The sequence below is a fragment of the Amblyomma maculatum genome, chromosome 2, assembly GCF_055883805.1.
Source record: "Amblyomma maculatum isolate TAMU_Amacu chromosome 2, ASM5588380v1, whole genome shotgun sequence".
NCBI classification, from domain to species: domain Eukaryota; kingdom Metazoa; phylum Arthropoda; class Arachnida; order Ixodida; family Ixodidae; genus Amblyomma; species Amblyomma maculatum.
The window spans coordinates 211,705,692-211,728,079 of record NC_139345.1 but is presented as its reverse complement, the minus strand read 5'-3'; positions in this window follow the sequence as shown (position 1 = coordinate 211,728,079).

Genomic DNA, 22,388 nt, shown 5'->3' with positions numbered 1-22,388 from the left:
CGCAACCGTAGGCGTCAGTGAGTTGAGCTTTCGATAATCAACACACAGCCTGACCGAACCATCTTTTTTTGGCACTAGAACCACTGGGGACGCCCAGCGACTTTGTGAGGATCTCACCGCGCCGGTATCAATCATATCGTCAAGGGCGCTGTCGAGAAGCTGTCTCTTATGCGCGCTTGACGGCCACGGGTTACACCTGAAAGGGCGCGCGTAAGGCCTCATTCTCACAGCCGGTTTTTCTCTCCTCCGTCGCCTCCGTCGCCTCGGCGCTCGCCCGAGAAGAGGAGTTAATGGTGCCAGTACTCCCCGAAATCGGGTGGCCGGCGCCGTGGGGTTTTGCTCCAAGGCGCCGCCGGTCCGGCGAGCGGCGGACTCCGCCCCACAAAAGACGGACCAGTGAGCGCGCTCGCTTTTCTCACGTGACTCAACGTCATGGCTTGCGTGTCGCGACCGAGCGAGCGCTGGCGGAGCGGCCGCGCGGCCATCGCGGGCTCGCATGCAGACGGCGGTGCGCGAGCACAGAGAAAAAAAAAAAAAAGCGGGGGTTGCCCTCCTGGGGCCAGATCCCGCGACGGTTCCGTTCGGGAACTGGTTCCTTTCGCCGCTCCTAATTGGTTGCTGCGTCACGTCCGGCGTGACCCCCAAAACTTCCGGAGGCGGCTCCACGTTTTTCGCTTACGTCACGGAGCGGCACGGGGCGGGGCCACCGCTCCGAAAGGAACCGTTTTGCCGGCCGGCGCAGGAACCGCGACGAGTTGGTCTGCTTCGAGATGGAACCGCTCTGCGCTCGCTGTGGCGCCTCATGGCTGTAGTCGAGCGACGGCGCGCGCCGCGCAGCTGCTTGAGTACGGCCGTGGTATCCTTTTTTTTGTGTGTGTGTGTGTTTTTTTTTGGGCAGCGCTTTGCGGGTTTAGTAAACTGACGCAGTAAAAAAAAAAAAGAAAAACGAGACAACGCCTTCTACATGTCTCAGGAGGTTTTGCGGCAACACTGGCTAAGGCTGCATGCCGATCGCGAAGCGAAGTGGGGACGAAGGGGTATGCCGGGGTGCCGTCAGAAGCAAAGGTGCTCTATAGACCGTTTACAGCGAGTAGTTCAACTCCTACCTAACAGGTGGCGCCACTAGGACGGCAGTCATTGCTGGCCTTCGGAACGCATCGGCGTAGGGCTAACTGCTGCTGTGTATCTTGTGTAAGAATACCAGCTGACGTTTAAACAGCGCTGTTTTGATGCAGGTGTCATCTGTATTATCGAAGTATTCTGCGAGGAAGTAGAGCTAATGACCCTGTTGTTTATTTGCGGAAGAACAGAAGACGCTTTCTACGTAAGGTGCACATCATGGCCTAGGCAACCGTTTTTCTGGGAGATGTATCACGAGTTCATGTTTCTTTCTGGGACAAGAAAGCGCCTGTGAATTGAAGAGAATGGCTATACCTCACGCCCCAGCTCGTTTTAGTACCGGCAGTAGTCATAGCAATGCGAGAACGACCCTGACGTTTTCTCGGGAATTGGATATTGAGTCTTTGCACAGCTGCCGAGTTTTTTTCGCAGGGCGTTAAGAGGTACCTTGACGTTGCTATTAATGTCTATGCAGTTATACGATTTGATTGCGCAGAGAAGGAAAGTTAGTGTGGGCATGTAAGTGAATCTGTTTACTTTAATTACGTACTATTCCCTAGGATATGCGGAATCGAATCTCGGCCTCGGCGGCTGCTTTTCGCTGGAGCCAAAAACCCAGGCGCCCGTGTTTTGTGCGATATCAGTGCACATTAAAGAACCCCAAGGGGATGGGAATTTCCGCAGTCCTCCACTCATAGCCTGAGTCGCTTTGGGACGTAACACCGCACACACAAAAAAAAAATCTTTAATTAGACAAGTACTGCTGAAATACATGTAATAATTCTGCTGCTTTTATGAAACTAATGCACGGGCCAATGATGAAATTTACCATGATAAGATTTTTTTATATCCCCGCTTGCTTGGGCTGCGTACTGTGCGTTCTGAATTCCGGTTCAGTTTGCAGTCACCTTCGCCCGAGCGCAGGTGAACGCCGCTGAGCTCCTGATGCGGCCTTCAAGCAGCGTAATAGTCTTTTGAAGTCAGGATGTTTACAGGAGATAAAATTATATCTTATCAATTGTCGAGGATTACACGCGCGTCCATATTGAGCAGTTATTATTGGGCACAATGTTAAATGAACATTCACAATGCGTCTCAGCCAGCATAGTCTGAGCAATGCATGCGTTCGCCCTTTGCGCAAGAAAATTTAAAAAAAAAAATACGTTTGAGGGAATAATCAGTTTGTAATCTATTCAGTTTTACAGAAAGTCACGTTTTCCACAAAGAGCACTAGAGAGGGAATTGATAAAAAAAGCAAAAAAAAAAAAAAGAGTCGACGGCTGATGGGTTTGTCGAAACGTTCTAGCCAATGCAGACATTTAGGAGGACGCAATAAATGAACTACGTGGTTAAATTCAACATTTTTTAGCACCTACACACACACTATGAGCCTTCACAGGAAGTTTTTCGGCTGTCTACAAGCTCGTTGTCCCCAGCGATAGCGGGTACGCCGCTCCGTGCAGCCGAGTACTAGCGCGCCGAAAGCCGTCAAACCAGAAGGCCAGCGATGGCGGAAGGGTCACATGATCAAATATGGCAGCGCCCATGCACTCGCGCTGTAAAGGGTCTATACGCTTCGATCGCTACTTTGCGATCGGGAGCTCTCGGCCAACAGCAGTGCGACCATTTGAATCCGGCAGTCGTAGAGACAAATAATTCGCGTCCGTAAGTGCGGGCTGAGTTTTCCCTACATCAGCGGAAGGGGAGCAGACGGTGGCTGATTGGGTCGAGTGCAGTCGGATTCCATGTGTCATCGGCTGCGTCCTACATTGACAGCTATTCACGGAAAGGTCGCGCATACTCACGACGCTTGAGCGGCCGATAAGGCTACGGACGCTGCCCCGCTACATAGGCAGGCGCGGACGCGCCGGCGCGGTGCCGGTATCAAGCAGCTCGTTCGTACTCGCAACGGCGGCAGCAACTCCTCCGTCAAAGAGCTAGCGTGATTCGGACTGCATACTACGGGCGTTGTAGACATCGTTATTAGGATATTTGCCACTCTGTGCGAAAGGCAGAACTTACAAAAACTTCACAGCGAGCGAGAAAGCAGACGACGCCGCCGCGCGCGCAATACCATCTAGCGGCGAAGAAAGGTACTCATGAGCCAAGATAATTGCTTGGCAGTTGTTAACAGGATGCTTCTAAGAATATTTCAGTCTATTATTCACTAGTTTGTATTACTATGTAATTATTAGATTTATTTCGTGCTTAACACCACTTTGGTACAAGTATTTGGCACCAGAAAAAGCCACATTACAGTGTTCTAGAACACTGTAGCCACATGCTCGTGATGGACACGCCTACAATCTGGGGCCATCGCTGATTGGCCGCTGTCTTTCCCGTCTTCGCCGTAAGGTGGCGCCCGCTGTCTTGCTGACGTCAAATTGACGTCATCTTGAAAGAGAACGGTTCCCGAAAGGAACCTCCGCTGGATATGGCCCCTGTTTGGCGCCCCGCGAAGCGCGCGCTGACAAGAAGACAACAGCTGCCGTTTCTTTTTTCTTTTTTTTTAATGCACCGGGTGTCGCAGCTAAACATGACCTCCTGCAAAACTTAACAATATTTCAGTTGTATGTTTGAATGAGTGTATCAAAAGAAATTTTGCAAGTTCTGGCGACTCATTCCTTTATTGATGACAGAGTTATTATAAATGTTCCTATAGATATCTTCGATTTCGCTGACTGCCATGAATAATAATATAGATGTGCGCATTCTTGCTGAGCTTGGATACTGGCTTGATATATATCAGTACCTATTTGTTGTTCCGTAGTACGTGCGGTGTTTGTACTGAGGCTGACATAAAAAGGCGTTCCAACTCTGAACTGCTGCGAGAAGTCGCGACACTAAAAGCGGAATATAAGAGACGGGTAATATTTTTTTTTATCTGAGATGCTGAGGTAACACTATTTTCAAGTAGCATAATTGGAATTTCACTCCCTTTCATTTTGGAGCTACGCAAACGGTACCCCGTTGCAAATAGTTAACCTGGTAGTTTTTCTCACCAACCGAAGTCAATCCAAACGCAGAACAGGTTCTTGACAAATTGAAATCATGTAAAGCATGCGGCTCACAAGTTAAGCTAAGAGCCATTATATAGACACAGCCAGAACCAAAAACAAGTACGGAGTGGCAAACAAGGTTCGAGGCAGTAAAGAAGAAGTCAAAACGACTGCCACACAGGTGAAGAAGGGAAAGGAAGAGGTAATGGGCGAGGTGAGGAAAGGAGCAGAGGACAAAACTGAACAAAGAAAAGAGAGAGAGAGAGAGAAAAATGCAAACAGCGGGTAAATGGCGCGGCAAGAAAACTTCGTCAAGGGGAGGAGGTCTAAGAAAGCAAGTAAAGAAAAAGCATATCAATGGGGAAAAGAAATGCAAGAAAAGGTCGCAATCTCCCCGCAAGACAGAGAACCCTTAAAAAAAAAAAAAAGCTGTGACGAAACTGCGTTTCAAGAGGAAGCCACCGCTTTTGAAGCCGCGCATTGCTTGCACTTGCAGGTGATAGTGAAATATTAAGCGCTACCTTAATATCACGAATGGTGATATCGACAGGAACGTTTCATTGCTGGTGAACAATGCTTATATTGATAGCATTCTTGAGTTGCGTGGAGTTGCGTACAGCTATTGACGCACCAAAGCACAAGAGGCTAACAAAAAATGCCGATTTTATTTAATTTTGCAATATGCAGGACGTCACAGCTAACCTCGACTTCCGACAGATTTGCGTGAAATATTTCAGTCGGCGCCATTCTAACTTGATTTTTTAATACTTGTATCAAAACCATCTTGCCATGTTGTCGCGAACAATTCTTTTATTGATAGAATAGTTCATTAAGTTTTCTGTGATTGTGCTGATTGCGAAGAATAATTTTATTGGAGTGAGCATAACTTTCTGCGGTTTAATACATGCTTGCTATAATTATACTCATTTGTTTTGGCACAGTACGCGTGGTGTTTGTACCGTTACCAAAGCTGAGATAAAAAGATTGTGCTGATTGCGAAGAATAATTTTATTGGAGTGAGCATAACTTTCTGCGATTTAATACATGCTTGCTATAATTATACTCATTTGTTTTGGCACAGTACGCGTGGTGTTTGTACCGTTACCAAAGCTGAGATGAAAACACTTTCTAGCTCCAAACTGCTGCTAGAGCACGTGAGACAGCACGCTTCTTTTTTTTTTTTTTTTTTTTCCCCGTACAGACGCAGAGTACACAACTTCCACCGCTGCAGGGAGGGCAGCCGCCCTTCGTATTTTTTCTTGCAGGAGAAAAAAAAAGCGCTCTGACGGAGAGTCACGTGGGAGCGGCGAAGCCCCGCCCGAACAGGTTTGACGGCGTCCGGCGGCCCTTTCTGTTTGAACATCGCGCCGCTCCATCCGTCGTGCGGTGTCCCCCGCCGGTGCCGCCGCGACGGAGAGGAGCACCGGCTGTGAGAATGAGGCCTAACCCGTTCCAATCTCGTGCTGAAGCACGTCGATTCTGCCCGGTTTCTCTGTGAAGCAATCCGCAAACGGGAGTAAAGTTTTCGCGAGCCTTCGGCGCTGACTACCGTGTCCTGAGATAGCCGCGATAATTGCTTTTAATTGGCTACCTTTCAGCGTCGCGCGGGGGAGCTGTTTGCCACACAAGCGCGGACGCTCGCCCGTTGGGCGGTGCATTCCTGCCTGAGTGCGTTAACAAAGGATATGAGGGGGGTGAAGGGGCTGTAGCGATAGCCGTTCTCCCCCATGACGAGCACAATGCATTCGCCCGAAAGAAATTCTCTTCCCAGAATAACTGGTATGGTTAAGCCGGGCAGGTAGACGAAGCGATGCCTCCGCTTTCTGCCGTCAAAGCGCACCACGCGATGCACTGCTCCCTCCGCTTTTGCCGTCCCGACTGCTAAGCTCAAAGGGGTTCCGGCTGGCCTGACGTTACATCTGCGGCAGGCCTCGAACACGTCGTCACCGACTAGTGACAGCGCTGAGCCATTGTCATCGAGTGCAGAGTAGTTTTGACCAGCTAATCGCACTAGCATAAAAGGGCTTGAGCGCGACAACACTCCTTGCGCTATACAGGCGAGGGGGACACAAGCCTCTGCGCCACCGGTGCGGTCGCCCGGTGACGCGGCGTGGGAGTACATTTCTCGATTTCCGCCGTGGCTACCGCGAAATTCTCCCGCCGACGGTGACAGGCTGGTGTTACCAATTATGGCCGCCGGCGGTCCGCGTTTCCCTGCATACGCCTTGCTTGACACTCACGTGCCACGTGGCCCGGCTGGTTGCAATTCCAGCAAAGCCGATCGTTCACCTGTCGCGCGGTCGGGGGATTCGCCGCTGCTCGAGTGCGTAGGGGTCAAGAGCGCGAGGAATAGCGAAGCCCTCCGCTGGCCTTTCCTGCTCTACCGTCATAAAGTCTGCGCCTCTGGCGCGCGGCTCGGAGTCTTGGCCTCCGGCCCAAGCGCATCGCGGCTCTAGTGATTCGACTTGCCTGGGGCGTGGCTGGTAGCGCAATTCAGCCAGTAAATACGCTTGCACAACCTTCGCTTCCTGTGCTAGGGTCTCGAGGTTTGCAAAACAACGTCAAATAGTAAAAGAGCCTACTCGTGGAAATTCAACTGTTATTTGTTACCGATAAACCTCTCGTGGGTGCGGTTTCAGTAGAAGCCGGTACCTCTGACCACAATTACGTATCTTTCGTTTGTGAAACTGAAGCCTTGAAGTACAAAAAAGAAGCACCATCAAAGATTATGATTGGGGATTATAGAGTAGCCGATGATGTCGCAATAATTGATTATTTAGATTGTTTTCCCAAACTTCGCGTGAAATCGAAGGCTCATGGCAGTTTTTTTGTCGTGCAGTTCAGTTCCGCATTACAAATATTGTCCCACTGAAGAAATTAAACAAGCGCCGTCATAACCCCTGGATTAGCTACGCGGGATATTATACACGCCAAACGTAAAATAAAGAAGTTAAGAAAGCAGGGAAAGCGGGTACACGTGAATTTTTGGAGCGAAAACAAAAGTTCTTAACAGACGTTAATAAAGCTCGGCTCAAATGTTTTAACGAAAACCTTGAAGATTTTATTGCGTCGGATCCAGGCAAGTTCTGGCCTTACATAGGTCAGAGTAAAGTTTTGGAAATAAAATTTGAAAATGAAGAGATTAAAAATGCAACAGAGATGGCTAAACACTTAAATAGATATTTCCAAAGCGTTTATTCCATGAATGATAAGTGCCAGATTCAGGTATCAACTCCTCGTGACCCAGGAGAAGGGGCTATGTTAACAAAATATCCTAAAAAGGCTACCGGACCTGACGAGATAGCAAATATGTTTTTAAAACGCACTATGCGAAGCAAGCTTCCGGCTTTCTGACGCATATATTTAGCTTGTCTATTCAAAAGGGTGAGATACCACAAGATTGGAGCAAGGCAGGCGTTGTTCTGACTTTTAAGAAAGATGATCGCCTTTGAGTAACTCATTACCGCCCAGTGTTAATAACCAGTGCCTGCTGCAAATTGCTGGACCACGCTGTAGCCAATTATGTGCAAGAATTTTTAGATCGAAATAGTATCTTGATGGAACACCAACACGAATTTAGGAGGCACGTCGACTGTCACCCAGCTGGTGTCTACTGTTCATGAATCATCGCGAGTGCTTGATGTATCCGAAAAAATTGGTTTGCTGTTATTGGATTTTCACAAGGCCTTCGATAAGGTGCCAAATAGAAAATTGCTGTTTAAATTAGAGAAAATTGGACTACCGCACGATATAATTCAGTAGATAAAGACATATCTTGCCGATAGGACACAGTTCATTGACATTGGGGGTTGTCCATCTGCTGTACTGAGCATTTATTCTGGTGTCCCACAGAGCAGCTTGTTAGGCCCGCTTTTGTTTTTAATTTCAGATCATTCGCTGATGATTGTGTTTTTAAAGAAATATTATCCATGGATGATTGTTCTATTGCAAAATGCACTTGTTGAAATTGACAAATGATGCAAGATATGGGCATATGGAACTTAACGCGGAGAAAACGGTGTTATTATGGATTACTAGAAAAAAGACGCCAGTTATTTTTTCATATAAGCTTCAGGACAGTTTATTTAAGGAACTTGAGTTCTATAAGTATCTCGCTGTTAACACTCGCGAGTAATCTTTCATCGCCCTGTCACATTTCAGACACCAACAGTTCTTCATTAAGAAAATTGGGGTTTATCAAACGGAAACTTGAAGCGGCTCCGATTGAAACAAGGTTGCTCGCCTATAGTGTATTTATTAGGACAAAGCTCGAATATGCGGCGGTAATGTGGGACCCTCATAACAAAAAAGAGAAACCAGTTGGAGCGGGTGCAGAGAAAAGCCATTCGCTTTGTATTTAGCAATACAAAAGGCTAGATTCTCCATCGCTTCTGATGAAGCAACGCTGTATCCCTCTATTACAGACTCGCAGAAAAGTTAGCAAGTTAATATGTTTGCACAAAAGTCTTACAGACAGGGTAAGTATAGATTGACGTAATTGTATAAAGCGATCGACAGCGCGAAAAACCAGACATAGCCACAATAATTCCTTAGTCCCAATTTTTGCGCGCACGGAAGCATTCAAACACAGTTTTTTTTTCCCAAAAACCATTGTAGATTGGAATTCCTTGTCTGTAAAAATAACTGAATCCAATAATTTTGGAAAGGAACTTGAAGATTATCTCATGTAATATTTCTCATTTGTATTCTGTATTTGTGTCATTCACCATGATTTTGTTTGTGTTTGCGTGTTTTTTCGTTTTGAGCAATGTTTATCATGCATCAAGCTGTCAGCTAGGTTTTATGTGTTGTACCACTCCTGCATCGGTCGAAATGGCTTGCAGTACTTGTAAAAAAATTAGAGAGTCTCTTAGATGTCTCCTAAAGGGCCACTGTCTAGGGTATGACGTTTTAAGCAAAGGATCTCAATGCTTCTATCGTGTACCAGGGATAGTCTGTGCAAAATGCTACAGTGACACGCGCGCCGCAAAACAACGAAAATACAAATCAAAGCTCTCTCATGCTCTCCTTCAGGAAGCCAGCTTTTCCGTTCCTGCGCTGGCCCGTCGAGCCGCAGCTATGACGTATTTGTCGAAAACGACGTCTATTGGTCCGTCTCGCTGTCTGACGGTGAAGGATGGGTGCCTACCGCTCGCTGCGCGCTTTTCCCTCGCCACGGCCAGACTGAATCCAGCGGTGCGCGCTCCCTCGCCCGGCTTTTATTTTTTCGCGCACGCGGAGTGCCACGCCCCACCTCCCGCCAAACGCGGAGGAGGAAGGGGAATTTGTCTTGCGGAGGCCAGACGACCTCGGGCAGGAGAGTGAAAAACCCTTGCGAGGGAATGGAAGGAGAGAAGCACGAGAGAATCGGGTGATTGCGGTGGCTGTAACTGCGTTGTTAGTTACTCTTTTCAAAAACATTTTGCGGCCTTGCGTTCTGGAGGCGAAGTCTCACAGTCACTGGGAAAGAAAATATTTTCGACCAGAGGATGGACAGTGGGCCTTTAAGAAGAAAATAGCGAAAGCCCTTCCTATCCTATAATTTGCCTCCTATCGTTAGCCTTTTGGCAGCATTCGTTGCAGTGCTACATATGATTTTAAATGGTTTGCGGGAAATGAAAGGCGGAGTACCTATCACACTTTCTCCGGCAAGCGTTAGTTTGGACGGTACACCATCACTCCTGCCGCGTGGCGTTCCTTGGCGCGGGTTGAAGTGTGGCATTGCAGATGGCAGGGACGCATCCCGCCTCGGCCAATCAGAACGCCGCAAAAGCGGGAAACATTTTGTCCACGACAGCATGAGCCATTAAAGGATTTCGCCTTAATAAATAAATCAAAGACGTCGGGCGACCCTCCCGAAATGGCCAGCTAAGTATTTACAGTCCAGCCCATTTATAACGAACTTGATCGTCACGCCGCATTTGTTCGTTGTATCCAAAGTTCGTAGTAAGTGAACCACCTATAACACGGGCAAAAAGAGCAAGCCAGACGAAAGTTAACTTTATTTTTGAAAAACGTCCGTGATGCATGTCTGCTTCTTCAAAGCTGATCGCATCACTGCCGTTTCTAATTTTTCCAGCGCGGTAATATGTTCATCGCCAAGGCCTCTGCTGCACACGAGTTCCTTAAGCGACGCGATGTAACCGATCGCGGTTGAAGCGTTCACAGCAACCGGCGGTAGAGCAGCATCCTCGTCATCGTCCTCGTCGGTCTCTGGGCAGTCAGGAAGGGCTCGCACTTCACGCACAATAGCTTTGTCAGTGCATGGCTCCGCAATGTCGGCGTCGTCATCAGCAGAAACGAAATCGTCCCAGGCAAAGTCAGGTCCGGCCAGCTGCGTGTCAACGACGCGTTGCCACAAGTCCTCGTGCGACCGGCCTTCCGGTGGGGGATCTATGGCGTCCTCGGTGGCTGAGCCCATAAAACCCGCCTCGCGGAAGCAATTTGCTATGCACTCCGCGGTGAGTTCCATCCGCACTGCTTTCAACATCTCCATGGCGGCAAGCAAGCTGATGCGAACTGGCATGGCAGCATCAATCGCGATCAACAAGCGTTGGATGACGCGCCGCCGGTAGCACACCTTGAATGCATGAATGATGCCTATATCCAGCGGCTGAATTTTGCAGGTTGCATTGGGAAGCAAGAAGAGCACTGTCACCGCACTCAAGGAAGGCTGCACATGGTGCGCTGCACAGTTATCCATCACGAGCAGGACCTTCTTGTTTTTTCATGCCATGTCGCGGTCGAACTCGACAAGCCACTCGGCAAATAAGTCACGACTCATACAGGCCTTTGTATTGTTCCTGTAACGTACGGGCACGTAGCTTCCAAAGCATCGCGGCTTACGTGACTTGCCAATGACAAAAGGCAGCCGCCGGTCACTGCCGTCCATATTGACACACAGAAGAACGGTGTCACCCGTTAATAATTAGGGGGTATTATTAACGATGCGCCCTTAACGGTGCGCACACTTCCAGATACCCTTAGAGTGAGTGGGGGAAGCTGCTCCGGTCGCAAAGGAGATGCCCTCGACCTGCGTGGCAAGCTCAGCCGGAATTCAACTACCTTGTAGTAACAGAAGGGGGTGGCCGTTTGGTGCCCAGCGGTCGCCGTTTCAAGCCAGAGTAAGGATCGGAGTCAGAAGTAACAAAGAAAATGGCTGAGGCTTAGCTTGGTTAAGCCTGGTCAGATGCGAAGCATATTGATTGCTAAACTCGGCTTTCCATGGTTACACTTAGCTAAACTATTCTTTCCTTGGTTACACGTGCTTTTACACGGTTTAAACTTGGAATTCACAATGTTTACCCATCGCATAAAACTAGGTAATAGCATGACTCGTTCATCTCTAATCTAACTGGGCTCTCTGCAGCACGCCGCAGCCTTCGCTTTTCATTCCGCCGCTCGGCTGCACTTCCTGGAGGCATCACCACCTTTTTTGAGGGTCTACTGGAGGAGAGCGCAATCATCTCCCCTTTATATATAAACCTGCGCTATACCACGTGGTCCATCCACACAGCGTGTAACCGCAGCCGATGGGCGCGAGCCGGTCCCCGTCTCTCCTCTGTCGTGACGTCAGCGTATCACGTGGTGAGACGTCACCATACCACGTGGTCCGCACGGCGTGCAACCGCAGCCGATGGCGCGAGCTGGACCCCCGTCTCTCCTCTGTCGTGACGTCAGCGTATCACGTGGTGTGACGTAGCATTCCACATTCTTTGCACGGCGTGTAAGCGTCACGAAGGGCTGTGGTTTACCAATATGCTTCGCATAAAAACAAACTTTATACACAGCAAGAGACGATACAGAGGAATACACAAACAGTAAAATTGCACAGACGAGAGGTTCGCAGAATAACAAACGCTAGGCATGCAATTACAGAGGTATTCAATAACATAGAGGCTTTACACCACAGGTGAAACACGAGAGAGTTACATAAACAAACACCAAATTGTTCACCGGGCACTGTTGCAGTCCAACGCCTCAGGAGTCACGATGTGGTCGCCATATAAGACGAGCGCCGCTCTCTTGCAGGTCCGTGGGCTTGCCAGCAGCGGGTGATCCCCGGGAGTCCAGCCGAAGCACAGGCGAACACGTCGCAAACAGTGACTGACTGACTGACTGACTCAACAAGCGGCGCGGTCTCTTTAAATAGGACGCGCCGCGTCTGTCCGTTAGCACGCGTCAAAGCTAGCGCGCACACACACTTAGCTTCCCTGGTTATAGCGCTCTCTCCTCCTCCCGTCGAGCCGCGCGTCGCCATTGGCTAGGTCCCATAGAAGATTCTAGATTTTTCAGGCGTATTCCAGGCTGATGAGTCCGCGTCATCGCCGGGTGATGAGAAAGAGGGCGACGGCGACGCGTACAAAAGCTACGCGCTCTCTCGCGCGGGGAAGGAGGTTTTTCTCAAGCTTTCCACGCGACGCCGCGCGGGCCTCGCGCCGTGCCGTCTTGATGAAAATGTGCGCCGATTTCGTGACATACGGTTATGCGCAACTTGCTGTTCTTCCCTCCTGCGCACTTGTCGCCTTTCAAGGCATGCGTTTTAGATGGCAACATCTGATAAAACAACGCAGTCTCGTCGGCATTGTAAACGTCCCGTGGAGCATAGCTCGTGATTGTTGGGAGATTGTCGGAAAGCCACGCATCGACGTCCTCGTTGTTCACAGACGCGGCCTCGCCGACGACCGCCTTGAAAACAATTCCGTGGCGAGCCTTAAACTGGTGGAGCCATCCATTGCCTGGGCTGAAATCGGGAAAGTCCAAAAGGAAGGCGAAGTCTTTAGCATTGGAGAGCATCAGCGGTCCATTGATCGGAATGTTGCGAGACCGGGCGTCAGCGAACCACTTCAGCAGTGCGTCCTCAACTTCCGCGTAGGTCGCCTTCCGAATTCGCTTTCTAGTCGTCGGGTCGGCATTCACGGTAACACCAAGAATCTTTTCTTTGCCCTTAGCAATGGTTGAAATGGTCGATTTCGACAGTCCGTATTTCTTGACCAGTTCGCAGTTTTTTGCACCTTGAGCAAGTTCATTAACAATGGACATTTTCGTTGCGATGTCGACAGCTTTCCTTTTAGCACCTGAAGAGGTCGGCGTACAGTCCTCCATCGCGCCAGGCGCAAGTCAAGCCCTTGGGCTCGCGCGTTGAGGCAGCCTTCAACTCCCCGATCTGGGAACGGCACGGATGCGGCAACGATGCCAACGCAGTGCCATCCCACAGAAAGAGTCGATGGCGCAATGCCCTCAGCGCGGGGTGGCAACGGAGCAACAAATGGAGAACCGGTTTGAGCCGGTAGAGCAGGCGCCTGATTTTCCAGATTCGCCGACGCAGATCACGTGGATGCATCACAGCGACGCGGGCGGCGCCACTTTCTCTCGTCACCGCGCGTTCGCGCGCTTTTTCGTTTTTATTTTTCAACGCGCGCTTTTTCTTTTTTTAATTTATTTTACCCGCAAAGGAGCGCCGGGGGACGCTTTGTGCGCTCTGTGTTCGCGTCGTGTCAGGGGAACACAAAGTGCGCGAAATTCGCCTGCCGCGGGTTCGCAGTCGAGCGAAACCGCACCAAACACCGCCGGCTCGGTCAACTACGGGGGCCTGACAGCTTCGCGTTCGCTCTAACCGAGTGTTGAGGCCACAACAGTTCGTTCTATGTGAGACACTGTGCCATTGCCCCAGTATACGTTTTGACGGTAGCACCGCCCTCGTTCGTACTAAGCGAGTGTTCGTTATATCTGCGGCTGTTATAAGTGGGCTGGACTGCAATATGATACGTCGGAAGAGCTGGAAAACGAGCTAAAGAAACAGAGATTGAATAGGCACCTACGTAGAGGACAGGCCAGTCAAAATAAGTCGATCGAAAAACATGCAGCCTGGCTCTGCGAACAGGGCTGGATGGACCTGTGCGACGAGTTAGGGTCGAATATGGGTCTCTCGAGAACCTCGGCGGTCTTGCGTCACCTAATAGATCCTAATCGTTAAAAGCGACAAACTAGAGTAACTCAGATTGCTTCTAAGCACAACTTTGAAGGTTCAAACGAGGAACAGCTAGAACACATTAGAAATGTATACATCAGAAGAACTCGGCATGCTCATCCCGGAGTACTAGGGCACAACCAATGCGGAACTGGAAGAACCCTTCGAAGAGGCAGAGGTAAGAGCGGTCTTGGCCGAGCTAAAGAAGCGTTCAGCCCCGGGTCCAGATAAAATAACCAATACCACACTTAAGAATCTAGAAGGCAATTCGATCACGTATCTGACTGAAATAATGAACATGATTTCGGAAACGAGGAAAATACCAAAGGAATGGAAGCAGTCCAACCTAGTCCTGATTCTCAAACCAGACAAACCTCCGGACTTGAATAATATGAGACCCATCTCCCTCACTTCCTGCTTGGGGAAACTGATGGAGAAGGTAGTACAGAAATGACCCCCTAAATATATGGAAAGAGAAGAGATCTGGCCAGATGAAATGGTTGGGTACAGGCCGGGTCTCAGCACACAGGATGTCATATGCTTCAGTTGAAACACAGCGTCCTAGATAAGGGAGAACAAGCAGGCACAAGAGCGATTATCGGGCTGGAGATCATGACGGCTTTCGATAATGTGGAACACAGGGCAGTACTCGAATGTCTGAACAATTCCAACGTAGAAGTGAAATGCTTCAGATACGTTAAGAACTTTCTTTCGGGCAGACAGAAAGCTGTGGCCCTCACGGCGCTTCGATGACCCTAACGGTGCTCTAGCTACATGGAAAAATGGCCCAGGAAATTGAGCAGTATTACCAAAATACAAGAGGGCTGCGAACTAAAAGGGAAGTTCTCTTCGCGAATGCATACGAATGTGAGTACGACGTTATGTGCCTGACGGAAACGTGGTTAAACTCATCATGTTCAAGTGATCTCAGATGAGTATGCTGTCTTCAGGGCCGACAGGGTCTATTCTGACAAGATTAAATACGGGGGCGGAGTTCTGATAGCCTGCCATTCTGTGCTAAATGCATTTAGGAGACCAGACCTGGAGACATACGAAGAATGTGTGTGGTTGGAACTTCCAACGTGTGACAAATCGCACTATCTAGTCGGCTGTTACTACTTTCCACCGAATTCTGCTCCTAACGTTTTTACCGATCATTTCTTGGATGTTGGGGAAAAAATTGATTTTTCGAAATACAAGGTTCACATATACGGGGCCTTTAATCTTCCTAAGGTCGATTGGTCCACTGGTTTGGTCACTAGTGACTGCACAGCAACTCGAGAAAAAGCCGAAAGTTTAGTTGATTTTAGTAATTTCCATGGTTTACATCAATGCAATGCAATGAAGAACTGTGCTGGAAACATTTTAGACCTAATTCTATCTAATGTGCCTCTTTTTGGCGTGCAAGCGATGCGCGATCCTCTTGTTCAGATAGACAAATATCATTGCCGGTTTACTTTGTCGTTCTTTTTGTCTTTTCGTCCAGTGCGTGAGATGGTGCCAGAAAAATTTAGATACGCGTATGGCGATTACCTTAGGCTGTACAATGATCTTCAAGCCTACGACTGGTCAGAATTGCTTGAGATTGAGGATATAAACACAGGCGTCGAGCTACTTACATCAGTTGTACAGGGTATAATGAAAAAAAATGTATACTACGCCATAAATCGAAGAAGTGTAGATTTCCTTGCTGGTTCTAGCGAGATTTGAGACATTACTTGAAGAAAAAACAGAGGTATCATAAACTCTACGTGAAATAAGAAAGTGAATATTGGTACCAAAGATATTCATTGTGCAGAAAAATTGTGAAAAAAACTGATTGCACGTGATGAAGCCGAGTACCACAAACTTCTTGAACAGAACTTTAAAAAGGAACCAAACAGTTTTTGGGATTTTGTGCGCAAGCAACGAAATGATAAAGTTAGTGCTGCTGTGATAAAAAAGCGCGATGGTATCTGTTTTAAACCTCAAGATGTGTGCCAAGCTTTTGCTGATCACTTCAGCTCTTGTTTTGTGCGCCATGATAACACAACTGCTGTTATCACTTCTAAACACAGCGCTGACTGTTTGGCTTATGATAATGTTACCGAGCATGACGTTCTTTTGGCGATTCAGAAACTTAAGCTAAAACTTTCAAAAGGAGTTGATGAAATTCCAAGCTTCGTAATCAAAGGATGCGCCGACATTTTTGGCCCTGTTTTAGCGCATTTGTTCAACTTATCGTTGCGAACTGGTGTTTTTTCTTGTCATTGGAAATTGTCAGTAGTTGTTCCTGTTGTAGTGTGGTAATCTTCATCGTTATAGCCACTGACATGCGTCTCGTGCTGCCGCTCTCAAGGACGAAGAAGTTGGTCGCTGCCTTGTTCATTCGCCACGCCTGACGCTCCGCTGCGAGTTCCTCCTGAGGGGCTGGATCCATCTGGGTTTACCGAATAAACACACCCCTACAATTGGTGCAGGTGCTGCTCGGTACGTTCCCGTCCACCCTGGAACTAAGAAGCCGCACATTACCCTCTGCTTCCAGTATGCCGGACGACACTGCCTCGACATCGTCGCCCCTTCCAACCACCATGCTGTCTTCTGGAGCTCTACGGCAGCGTGATCCGTGCCTCTTCAGTGGCACAGCTGACCAAGACGTCGACGATTGGTTGTCGGCATATGAGCGCGTCAGTAGCTACAACAGATGGGACGACGCTATCAAGCTAAATAACGTAATCTTTTATCTGACTGACGTGGCGAACCTCTGGTTTCGCAACAATTTAAAAAGAATTTTGCGGAAGTGTTCGGCCGCCCTGCAGTTCGCAAGCTCCGGGCAGAACAACGCTTGCGTGAGCGCACTCAGCATGTCGAAGAGTCGTTCACTAGTTTTATAGAAGACATCGTGGACCTATGCAAGCGTGTCGATCCGCTAATGTCCGAAGCGGATAAGATCGAAAACATCATGAAATGCATCTCTGACGACGCGTGCCAGATGCTCTGGGTGAAAAATCCTGCCACGGTCAGTGACGTGATCATCCTTTGCCAGAGCTATGACGTGATTCATAAGAAGTGCGCTTCTACCCGGCGGTCCGGTGTTAGAGACGACGCCATCTCTACACTAGCGCTGGGCGGCTCTACCCCATCAGAGGATAGCCCTTTACTTCAACAAATCAAAGCCTTCGTTCGCGAAGAGGTCGCCCGCCAGCTATCACTGGTCCCTCAGCCTTGCTCCTGACATCCCAAGTAGCACACATTACGTGGCCCACCTGGGGCCTGTATGGGCAAGTTGCGCTTGGGTAACCACAATAACACCCATGAGGGCCCCCTTTAGGGATCAAGCGGGCAAGCCCAAATTGGGCTTGCCCCTGATTTTTCCAGCTGGGCATCATATAGGCCCGGAAAGGGCTAACTGATTACATATTCCCACATCTGGCCCTCAAGGGTCCCGCTTGGGAAATTTTAGGGCCGATGCAAATAAAATTTGGGCTCTGTGTAGGAAAAGCCTGGGCTAATCTAATTGGGGCTGCCCACTCAAAAGCCGAATAGGTCCCGCATGGGCCGCGGCGGGGCTAAATACGGGTATGCCCGCACATTGCCTACATGGGACCCTTGAGGGTTACTTGAGGGAAGGTCAGACGAAAATTTGGAATTCGTGCAGAAAATTCCTGGGCTGCCCTAAATAGGGCTGCCCACCAAAAACCTAGATAATTTCCGCATGGCCGTTAGCGGGGCAGGCAAGTGCTCCTTTCCGCTTCTGCCCGCATCGGTCTCTTGCGGGGCAATTTAGGGCAGATGCGATGCAAATGTGGGCCTAAAGCAAATAGATGACGGGCTAGTCCGATTGGGGCTGCCCACGCAAAACCCGAATAGGTCCCACATGGTTTGCGGCCGGGCTGAAAAGCGAGCACACCACCACGCTGCCCACACGGGTATTTCTTGGGGTACTTGAGGGAAAATGCAACATATATTCGTAGTCCATGCGGTAAAAATAAGGTCAGCCCAATTGGGGCGGCCCATGAAAGGCCGCAGTGGGCCCCAAATTGGCCGTAGGCGGGCATACCGCTCTGAAACGTCTCCACCCTATCTTTAAGGCACCATTTTATTTATGTAAATCATGTTATACCGGCCACTAATTGCCTCTTCTGGTGGTTTCGCATAACTTTCCTAAGCATATCTATACAATGAATAAAGACTATGTCTACTCTACAAATTACGTTAATTATGCAGTATCGACAGAAAATATGCAACAGTAACTGTTCCACTTTACGAGTATGTACTGAACGACCTCCAAATGTTTCCTACGGCATTACTATTCTGCACGCAGCACCGAAATAAATATTCAGACCAACATGTTGGGGTGATGTGGGCCAGCCCACATTATTGTAGTGTTGGGAATAAATTTCTCTCATGTTACTAAGTGTAGCATACAAGCAAAAAAATAGGGCTTAATGTTTCACACTTGATTATTGGAACTTGGGCAGCCCTGAGAATGCCCGATTCAACCCATGAGGGCAGCACGTGGGTCAGCCCGAAACGGACTGGCTTTCACAAATCCCGCGCCTGTACAATTCAGGTATTGGAGGGATTAATCGACTTAAAAATTAAAACCTTCATCAATGGGATGTCACTGCCTGAACAAACGTGGGACCCATTAATGGTTCTGGTGTGCTGCTCACAGTCGTCTACCTGGGCTGAATGCGGGCAGCCCTATTTGGGCCGAATGCGGGCAGCCCCATTTGGGCTGCGCACACGGATACAGTTTGAGACCGATCACGGCGAAATTGGGCAGCCCACGCGGGGCCCCTCTGGGTACGTGTTGCAAATCCCGCATGGGGCCTGTATGGGCTGCCCTCACGGGCCCAACGAGGGCCCCTACGTCATAGCCCACTTTGTGCTACTTGGGATGGCTCCGTCTTTGGCCCCTACCATACGGCGTGCCGTGCAAGATCACATCTCTGATGTCCTCCCACCCAGTTCCGTGCTCCCGTCCAGCCCAGTGCTACCGACCAGCCCCGCGCCAGCGCAAGTAACGGCCCTACTGACTTACACCCAAGTTGTGGCCAGGCCGCTAATGCCATCAGCATCTCTTTTCTACCAGGCTGCTCCTTCCAATCTTCCTTCGCCTTTGCTTGGGTCTGCATTCCATGTCCCTATTCCAAGGGTACGCCAACGCCCTACGAACCCTTGGCGTACCGCGGACAATCGGCCAATCTGCTACTCTTGCGGGCTGCCTGGCCATGTCGCACGCCTTTGCCGCCAACGCCTTCCACCTTCTCGACCTGACCTCTGGAACTACTCCTACAATACAGACCAGCCCTCGCCGAGAACTCCGCCCGGTTCCGACTTTGTATCTTGTGACAATCAAACGTATACAACTCGCCGATCATCGTCCCCTCGTCGCCGTTCTCCGTCCCCGCTTCCCAGACGTTCTACCGGCGCTGTTGAGGGAAACTAACAGTCGCAGTTCCCGGGGCAAGAACTGCGCTTGGTTTGAACGCTTCAAGTCCTCCGTATTCTCCCTCTAACGTAATGCGAGTGTTTGTCGACGGCGTCGCAATACTCGCTCCTGTCGACACAGGCGCTGCCGTATCCGTCATCAGTGAAGCTTTTTGCCGTCGTCTTCGCAAGGTGACCACCGCGCTTTCCGACTTTTCGCTTCGCACCGCCTCATCACAGCGCATTCATCCCTCAGCGGCGTGCACGGCCCGTGTTCTCATCGAAGACGTCTTGTACACCATCGAGTTTATTGTACTGTCTCACTGCTCACACGACATCATCCTGGGCTACGATTTCCTTTCCACTCATCGTGCCGTTACTGACTGCGCCGGCGCTGAAGTTTCCTTTTTACCTCTTTGTGATACCGTCTTGTGTGATGTCCCTACCCAGTCTGCAAAACTCCTTGTCGCCTATGACACAGACATTCCCCCATTTTCTGCTGCCCTCGTTCCACTCTCCTGTGAAAGTGTTACTACTTCGACTGTCGTCTTCACACCTTCCGACGCCGCTTCACGCCATCCCTGCCTCCTGCTCCCATTTGCTGTTCTGAAGTTCGAAGATGGCCTCAGTGCAATGTACGTCTCGAATCCATTTTCGTGCCCGTCCATCCTGCTACGCGGAGAGTGTCTCGGTCGTATTGAAGAACTTGATCCCGCGCTTGTAAATACTCTTCCTGCCACGCCTACTTAATTAGACGCCAATGTGCTCAGCTCTAGAGATAAACCGACAGCTTCGACACCACCCGATGTTCTTCAACAAGCTGTTGACGCAGATCTTCCACCCGCACAACGCGATCAACTCGCTGCTCTTCTACAGAACTTCACTTCTGCCTTCGACCTTCCTCACACTGCTCTGGGTCGCACGTCTGTCGTTACGCACACAATCGACACTGGTACAAACGCACCTTTACGACAGCGTCCTTATCGCGTGTCGGTCTCTGAGCGCCAAGTCATTGCTGACAACGTGGACGACATGCTTCGCCGGGGCGTCATACAGCCATCTAACAGTCCTTGGGCTTCTCCGGTTGTTTTGGTCACCAAGAAAGATGGTTCCATCCGGACTGCTTCGATTACCGTAGGCTTAACAAAATCACGCGCAAAGATGTCTATCCTCGGCCGCGAATCGATGACGCCTTGGACTGTTTACAGGGAGCCGAGTATTTCTACTCTTTGGATTTGCGCTCTGGCTACTGGCAGGTACCGATGGCTGATGATGACCGCTCGAAAACTGCCTTTATAACACCGGACGGCTTATACGAGTTCAACGTTATGCCCTTTGGCCTCTGAAATGCCCCAGCTCTTTCGAGCGCCTGATAGACACTGTTCTTCGTGGACTCAAGTGGCAGACCTGTCTTTGTTACCTAGATGACATCGTAGTTTTTTCTACCGACTTTTCTTCTCACCTTCTCCTCCTAAAGCATGTCCTCACATGTCTCGGCGATGCTGGGCTTCAGTTGAATTTGAAGAAGTGCCACTTTGCCGCTCGAAAACTCACAATTTTAGGACACGTAGTCTCTAAGGACGGCATTCTTCCCGACCCCACCAAACTTCGCGCAGTTGCAGAGTTTCCGAAGCCAACCTCCCTGAAGCAGCTCCGGAGCTTTATCGGCCTCTGCTCCTATATTTCGACGTTTCATCTTGAACTTCGCCTCTATCATCGCTCCTCTGACCCAGCTCCTTGCAGGCAGCTCCGACCTTTCCGCCTGGACTCCAGCCTGCTATAAAGCCTTCGACACTTTACGCCGCCTTTTGGTTTCGCCTCCCATTCTACGCCACTTTGATCCGACTGCGCCTACGGAGATCCACACTGATGCCAGCGGTATTGGGCTTGGTGCCGTCCTTACCCAACGGAAGCCTGGTTACAGCGAGTATGTTGTGGCATACGCCAGCCGAACATTGACGAAGGCAGAATCTAATTATTCAGTCACAGAAAGGGAATGTTTGGCCATTATTTGGGCCATCGGAAAATTTCGTCCCTATGTGCATGGTCGACCGTTTTACTTTGTGACCGATCACCACGCTTTGTGCTGGCTTGCCTTTCTGAAAGACCCATCCGGTCGCCTTGCTCGCTGGGCTCTTCGTCTCCAGGAGTTTGACATTCATGTCATTTATCGATCAGGCCTGAAGCATACGGACGCGGATGTTTTTTCCCGCTCGCCATTGCCTAAATATACTTCGTCTAACCACGTCTGTGCCTACGATTTGTCGACTCTTGCCACTATCGACATGACTACCGAGCAGCGGAATAACCCCTGGATCAATTCACTTTTGGATTTTCTCTCAAGTCCTACTCCCGGTCATTCATCCAAAGCGCTCGTCCTCCAAGCCCACCACTTCTTCATTCGTGACGGTCTTCTCTATCGCCGCAGTTATTTGCTTGATGGACGGGAGTGGCTTCTAGTCATCCCGCGTCATCTCCGTGCCGGCATTTGTGCTGCGTACCATGGCGACCCTCAATGTGCTCACGGTGGCGTATTGAAAACCTGCACGCGCCTACGTCTGCGATTTTACTGGCGTGGAATGTACCGCTTCGTACGACATTCCGTGCGCGCTTGCGAATCTTGTCAACACCGAAAAACTCCTCAGAAGTCCCCTGTTTCGTTGCAGCCGTTACCCTGCCCTGTTCGTCCGTTTGACCGCGTTGGCATAGATCTCTATGGCCCTCTTCCTACTACTGCTGGAAACCGGTGGATTATTGTGGCAGTAGACCATCTTACTCGCTACACTGAAACATCACCATTACCTTCTGCCTCCGCAAGAGACGTTGCTTTGTTCATTCTCAACAACTTGATTCTTCGCCACGGGACTCCGAAGGAACTACTCAGT